Below are 7,056 nucleotides of genomic sequence, written 5' to 3'. Positions count from 1 at the left end.
ATTGAGCTTGAAGTCCGTTATTTTCGATTTTGTCGTACTCCATCCTTTCCTGGTCTTTCTTTGCTTTCGAGGTTGTATAAGATACACAACGTTGAAGTGAGGCCTAGCATACAAGCAAAGGGGTACTTATATGCCGCAAATACGACCGAAAACAACCTCTTATCTCTGTTAAAAAATTAAATTAATTCTCTCTTTCTCGATTCAAGACCCCAAAATAAAGATGGCCACGCAAAAGCGGGGGAAATGTCAATCGGTGACTGTCGAAGTAAAGGCTGTTTAGACATTTATTTTAAAAAGTGCATTCTTGTTCCAACCGTTCGTTCGATCGTGGGGTTTACTGTCCGCTTCCACCGAGGGTGGTATCGCTGATATATTTATATTCCATACAGATTAGTACGTTTAAAATTAATATATCTTATCCTAGTGCTTTGTCATTACATAGTAAAATCTTCGAAATGCCCGTTGATAGTACTAATGAACTGGTAGCAAGATTCACCCACATCCACCCAAGTCGACCCAAATCCACCATTTTATTTAAACGCATATCATAATCATTTATATCGATTTTTGGTAATATAGCGTTCTTTATGCCAAATTGTCATTTTGAATAGAAAATCGTAACATCCAATCTTTCTGCACAAACGCACAGCAGCTGACTCAACAGCAGTTTTTCAACCAAAATTAGATTTCAAGATAAATTGATCCCTTAGTTCTCTCCTAACTTAAAATCACAGACACAGCAACAAATACAATCATTGAATGAATCATAGACATAAGAACTGCAATCCACCCATTGAAATCCCCAGAAATGGACAAAAGGATGAATGTTGATTTTGAAAAAAGAATTTGTCCTTTATGTGAATTAAAGACAGTCGGCGATGAATATCCCTAGTTATCCAACTGTACTTATTTCATTACAGAAGGTGAAAACTATATATCCAGGTATTATTATACCAGACCCAATGCTACTAAATATAATAAACTTTTTAATTCAATTAAACAATCAATAACTATAAAGTTATGTATTTCTTAAACCTAACAAAATAAGTTTATCTGTTGATTTTTAACTTTCCATGAACAGCTTCACGACATAGCGGACATTTGAATAAAACGGAAGAACATGATTCACATGCAACAGTATGGCTACATGGAAGGAGTACCATATTATTATCAGCATCTAAACAGATTTTACACAATTGCCGTTCTTTTAATTCTTTATTTTCTCGTCGTAGCTTCGCTAATCCTGTAAATATAGAAACAATAACACAGACCTTAAGAACGACATATGACGTAAACAATGGTTGTACGGTTATATTTTTAAATTTCAAAGACTCTCAACATTCAATTATGAAATACTTAGTTAGTAAATCAATCTGATCCTATTTCGTTTCGTTTTTTTATAGTTCAAAATTTCGTTTTACTTGTCTTTACTACACTAGGATCGGGAAGAGTTGTTATCATTGACGTGTTCTGGTTGATGTGAGGGATAAGCCTTTGAAACGTTCTGTTACGGCGAGTTGTAGGCCTTCGATGAACGGAAATGTGGGTAAACCACTGGAAACGTCAACGCTGATTGATTAATCAATGTCTGACGTCATAGGGTCAAAGCCGCTCGTACGACCCCTGACGGGACCTTCCAGTACAACCATCACGTAGTATAGGCCATCGATAGTATAAAAAAAAACGAAACGAATTATAGGTCTGTATTTTAATCAGATTGTTAGTAAATTTGACTGAAATTTTCAGTATATTGCCCTTTACATTATCTAGTTTTTTAAGTATTATAGTGAGAACTGCCAGCTCGTTATCTAATCCACCATAATGTATCTTTAATTGAATTTCGTCCATTTGGAACACCATAATATGGTAGTGCGTTGTATCAGATTTCCCGAATCTCATTACCTTCATTTTCAGATTCTCCATTAGGTACACGTTGATCCCCAACTGGATGCCTAATTTCCCTTCTATAGTTTCTCACAACTCTAGGTTCCCGAGTCTTAACGGCATTGATCTTGTCTAGTGGGCCTTAAATAAAATTATATGAACTATTAATCCTCAACGCCTATACAACAGGGATGTGTCTGTTTAATCACAGGGGTCGACCTTCTATCTGTATATATATATATATGCATACACCATGTCCAACCAGACAATATATAATAAAAAAGAACAGGAATGTAATGCCTGTTGAAGACTCGATTTTACCTGCTCTCGCTTCGGCTCGTTTTTTTCAACAATTCGTAATGTCAGGCAATCAAACCTCTGTCGATTCACTCAGATATGTTTTTTCTTCAATCTAGTCACGTTGACTTTTCCTTCAAGTTGTTCAGAGCATCTTGTATTCTGGGGATAGGTTGACGGTCAGGTATTGTTTTCTGGTTGATGCGGCGATAATCAATGCATAGTCTAAGGGTTTTATCTTTTTTTCTGACAATCACCATTGCACTAGGGTATGGAGAATGGCTCTTTCTGATGAAATTACGTCGAAGAAGGTCATTAAGGTATTGTTTCACTTCTTCATACATTGGTTTCGGGATAGAAATGTAATTCTGCTGGACAGGCTCTGCATCCGTGAGACGAATTTCTAACTGTAAATCTTTAGCATTACCAAATTCATGTTGTCTTGCAAATGCAGACGACTCCTCGTGCAGAAGGTTACGAAGCTGTTCCTGTTGTCCTGGTGTTAAATTGTTTTGAATTTCAACAGGTGGGTGCCATAAATCTTCTCGGTGTGGGGGGTTGGGTTCTTTTGATTGTTGAACCGAACAAGAATGTACCAACCTACTGGTCTCGGTATTTTCTAATACTGGTATCAATTCATCAATTGAATGAAGACTTCCAAGAAGAAGTTTGTTCTTCAGTGATATACTCCTGGACGTAGCATTTGTGGCATAAACAGCAACCTTTGTTGTTGGCCCTTTCTTGAGATTAACAACACTTCCTTCAATACACACACCTTCCAGTATTTCCTGCGAAATATTTGGCTCAAACAATGCTTGAATATTGTCCCTCAAACCAAGTTTGACAACAGTCTTAATTTCAATAGTGGTGCCGCTGGGTATCTTCACACCATGATTTCCCAGTTTTACATCACCAAGTTCATCAGATTTTTCTGTTGAAATAAAATCCACTAATGCAGTTAATACTTCAGTTTTCAATGTGGGTATTCCAGATAGAATAGTCTCAATATTTTTATGTTCATTAGTTTCTAAGTTCATAAATTTCTCAATGACATTGTCATTATATCCAATGATTGGTTCATTTATTTGATCTGTTACTAAAAATGGCACATATAGTTTCTGATTATGACCCGATTTCAAAAGTTCAAAGCTAAGGGGGATGTACCCTTTAAATGGCATATCCGATCCATTTGCAGTTTTAATCGACAATGGCTCCTGTAACAAATCTGAGCACCAGAATCCCACAAAACCTCTGTCTTATGGTTATCCAGCAAACACAAGACATGGCAACGTTTACCGACATGTTTTGTCAATCTGTCCTTGTCAAGTTGGGAAAGCGGAGATAAATATAAAGGAAATACTTGTGGATTATGTTCAAGATGCTTAATTCTACGACATATAGCTTTGTTGCAGTCCACGCATACTATACTGCAATACTGCCTATACCACAGTTGCACGTACGCGACAACGATGGGGCAGACACCCTTGGCTTCAATGACTTGCCCCCAGCACTGAGCCTTTGCCGTTTCCGAGCGCTTCTTACACCCAGCTTTAAAATGTTCATTTGAACCGCAGTTAAAACAATGTTCACATTTAGCAGTTGAATTGGTTTCGGAGCAGGCATGACAAATTCTTGGTGATAGTCGTTGCTTTTACAACTGCCCAGATGATTTCATTTTCAGGGTACCGTTTCTAATCCCCCCTCAATTTGATGTACTAAATTAATAAAACTTATTCCGTCTACTCTGATGGTGCCAGAATTGAATGAAATTTTTCTGGTGCTGTAAAGAATCTGTGGAGCCTTTTGTTACCATCTTGCCTCCCTCGGTACAATTCGGAACACTAGATTGATTCAATTGGTCAAGCTCAACTTTACGGACAAGATTTGATTCCATTTCAATAATATTCTCAACATCAGCCTCAAAAACATTTGACACCTTTGATTTTGTGTGTTTTTGTACAATAGACAAAGGTTCATTAATTCTTTCAGATGGATTCTCTGAGCCGCGGATGCTCTCAATAAACTTATCTAGGCCTATAGTGACTAAAAGTTGGAAAGGTTTACTTCCATCAACACCAGGATCAATTTGAAGTTCTTGAAGAATTTGTTCAACGACTTCATTTGTTGCTGAATAAACTTTCTTTTTTATGTCATATATCTTTTCCTCCATCTCAGCTGTTTTTTTCGAACTCTTTTTTGAAGCCTTCTCTGTCATCGACATCTTATAATTCTCTTAGTTCTAAACCACCTTGACATAGTATCCTGGTAAGCTCGCCAAAATGTAAGGGGTTTTCCAACAATACCCTGGGTTCGCACTGTGAAAAGAATAAGAAAAGATATATAAACTTCAGTTTGATTATTGTTCAATGGCGGATAAAGGGAACAACAACTTATAGCCAAAGAATAGCCAATCAGAATAGGTTTTATGTTATACTATTCATAATTGAATAAAAACATAGTTGTCTCCCTTAGACCATGTCAACAATGAATCCTAAGAATTAAAGGACAATATTAATGACTTTAAAGGGACACATAATATTGATATGAAATTGAAAAAAAATTAACATCTTTTCAGTTTTTTAAGTCACATGTTAGTCTACAAACTTCTGTAATCCTTATATCACCAGTTACTTCCATGGCAAGGATAAAATGTCCAAATCTTGGATCGCCTTCTCGTTGTTGAGGTTGCGTCAGTTGACTCACAAGCACTACACCTCATTAGCGAATAGAATCGAATGAAACTTGGCAGGAACTTTTTTGTAAGAAATATTAATCCCTTTTAATGCTCGTTCTTCTTTACTCGTTGGTTATTAATTTGGTCCTGATTGTTGTTAATTATGTTCATGTTCCTTGGCAATGTATGTTGAGTCATACGGTCTGTCATTGAGTCAAATGCCGGGAATTACTAGCGGTAGGTGCAGTAGCGGCAAAACGTATTCTCCCTGAATTATTCCATTAAATTTCACTATTTTCTCTAAATCTTTGTTCGGCATCGCTTTAAAGTGCGTATGTTGCGTATGAATCAAAGATTTTGTATCATTTTTTAAAAATTAATTTCCATAGTTGATTGATTTTATTATATAAATTAAGAATATTATTTTATATATCCCAGAAATCGGGAAATTCATCGTAAATTTGAACTTGAGCTTTAAAAACCCCATTACTATAAACTTAGAATAATTTAATCAAATTTAAATTAGTTAGCTACGTACCAGGTGTGTAAAACGTACCAAATGTCTTATACAGTAGGATAATAACATCATTTCAATTAGTTGGTTTGTAAACTGAAAGTCGTGTGGTACATACTGTGTTTCATTTCTTTAATATTACATAAAGACAATCTGGAACCAACCAACCATGTCCATTGAAATAGTTTAGTCCATGATAAGTGGTATAAGATGTTCTAGAAAGAGTAAGCAAATAGTCTCGCTATATTTTAAAGATATGAAGCAATCTTTCAAATTCATTAGACAAAAAAATCAAACAGCCCTATGCCCTTATAGTTAAATTGTGTAAAGGACACAACGTGAAGTTATGGATCGAATCCTGTCGGGGTGGACGTACCAATTGCTTTTATTTCTTTTTCTTGCTTAGATATAAAAGGACAACAGTCAATATTTTATATTTTCATCAAATAGGAAAACTTCTTTAAAATTTCGAAACGCTACCCAAGTTACAGTTAAGATTGATAAAAATACTCAAAATAGAGTTATCTCCCCTGTATTAACAGCTCGAAAAGAAAATAGACACACTTGTCACAACTCCCAATTATAGTGAGTCGACCCTAAGTCCAAAACAAATAGTCAGTCGAATAAACCGGTCGATGGCTTATTAAAATTTTGGAATCGTTTGTAATCTGTATAAGTTAAAGAAAAAACGCACTAATTCCAATATCTTTTATCATTGTTTTTGTTTATTTTTTACGTCCCCTCATGTTCAAATTTGATTGTTCAAATTAAAACTTTAAGGTGTTATCCACCGCGGCTTAATAAAGTCATGCCCATATGCCCCCATCTTTTAAGTGCACGCCAATGTGTACACGGGACCTCGGTTTTTCGTCCCATCCGAACGACTAGACATCTGTCCTTGTCCACCTCCAAAAGAATAGAGTCCCTATATATGATATGTTGGGTTAGGGGGGCGATGGGGATGAGGTATTTGACATTATCATGTGGCCTCGTCCAGTCGATAAAATCAGTCAGTTAGTTCAGTCGAATAATCCAGTCGAATAAACCAGTCGAATAATTCAGTCGAAAAGTTCAGTCGAATAAACCAGTCGAATAGTTCAGTCGAATACTTCAGTCGAATAATTCAGTCGAATAAACAAGTCGCTCAATATTAAGCAGCGGTGGCAGTGGGCTAAGATGATATGGTAGCAAATCATGCTCTTAGACATAGCTGAAGGAGCCGGGGCATGGGGTAGAGACCGGGGGGCTTCCCAACTAGTTTCAAGAAATGAAAAGAAATGAAATGGTGTTTTAACGTCCTACTGTTCTGCTTGGAACTGGGCTAATGAAGACGGGCATACGCCATACACTGTGCGATGAGGGAAATTTTGCCCGGACAGCGGCACTACGGCCTACTCTTATATCGAATTCCATCTGTCAAAGGGATCTTTTACGACCACGTCAATGTGGACACGGGACCTCGGTTTTTCGTCCCATCCGAACGACTAGACAGCTGTCCTTGTCCGCCTCGAAAAGAATAGAGTCCCTATATATGATATGAACGAAGAAAGGGGATGGGGTGGGGCGGGGGTGGGGGGATGAGGTATTTGACATTTTCATGTGGCCTCGTCCAGTCGATAAAACCAGTCAGTTAGTTCAGTCGAATAATCCAGTCGAATAAACCAGTCGAATACTTCAGTCGAATAAT

At 36.9% G+C, this 7,056-nt stretch overlaps 1 long non-coding RNA gene across 1 annotated transcript; it reads right to left on the bottom strand.

Moving 5' to 3' along the window:
• Positions 1-1,007: 1,007 nt before the first annotated feature.
• LOC126831672 (uncharacterized) lies at positions 1,008-3,081 on the bottom strand. Its single transcript, XR_008789286.1, has 3 exons — positions 2,206-3,081; positions 1,903-2,025; positions 1,008-1,243 (listed from the first exon to the last, which is right to left on the bottom strand). It is a non-coding gene; the product is annotated as an uncharacterized LOC126831672 (long non-coding RNA).
• Positions 3,082-7,056: the final 3,975 nt, after the last annotated feature.

This window comes from Patella vulgata, chromosome 9, assembly GCF_932274485.2.
Source record: "Patella vulgata chromosome 9, xgPatVulg1.2, whole genome shotgun sequence".
NCBI lineage: Eukaryota > Metazoa > Mollusca > Gastropoda > Patellidae > Patella > Patella vulgata.
Note: the sequence above shows the minus strand (reverse complement) of the source record. Positions and strands in the feature narration are given on the sequence as shown.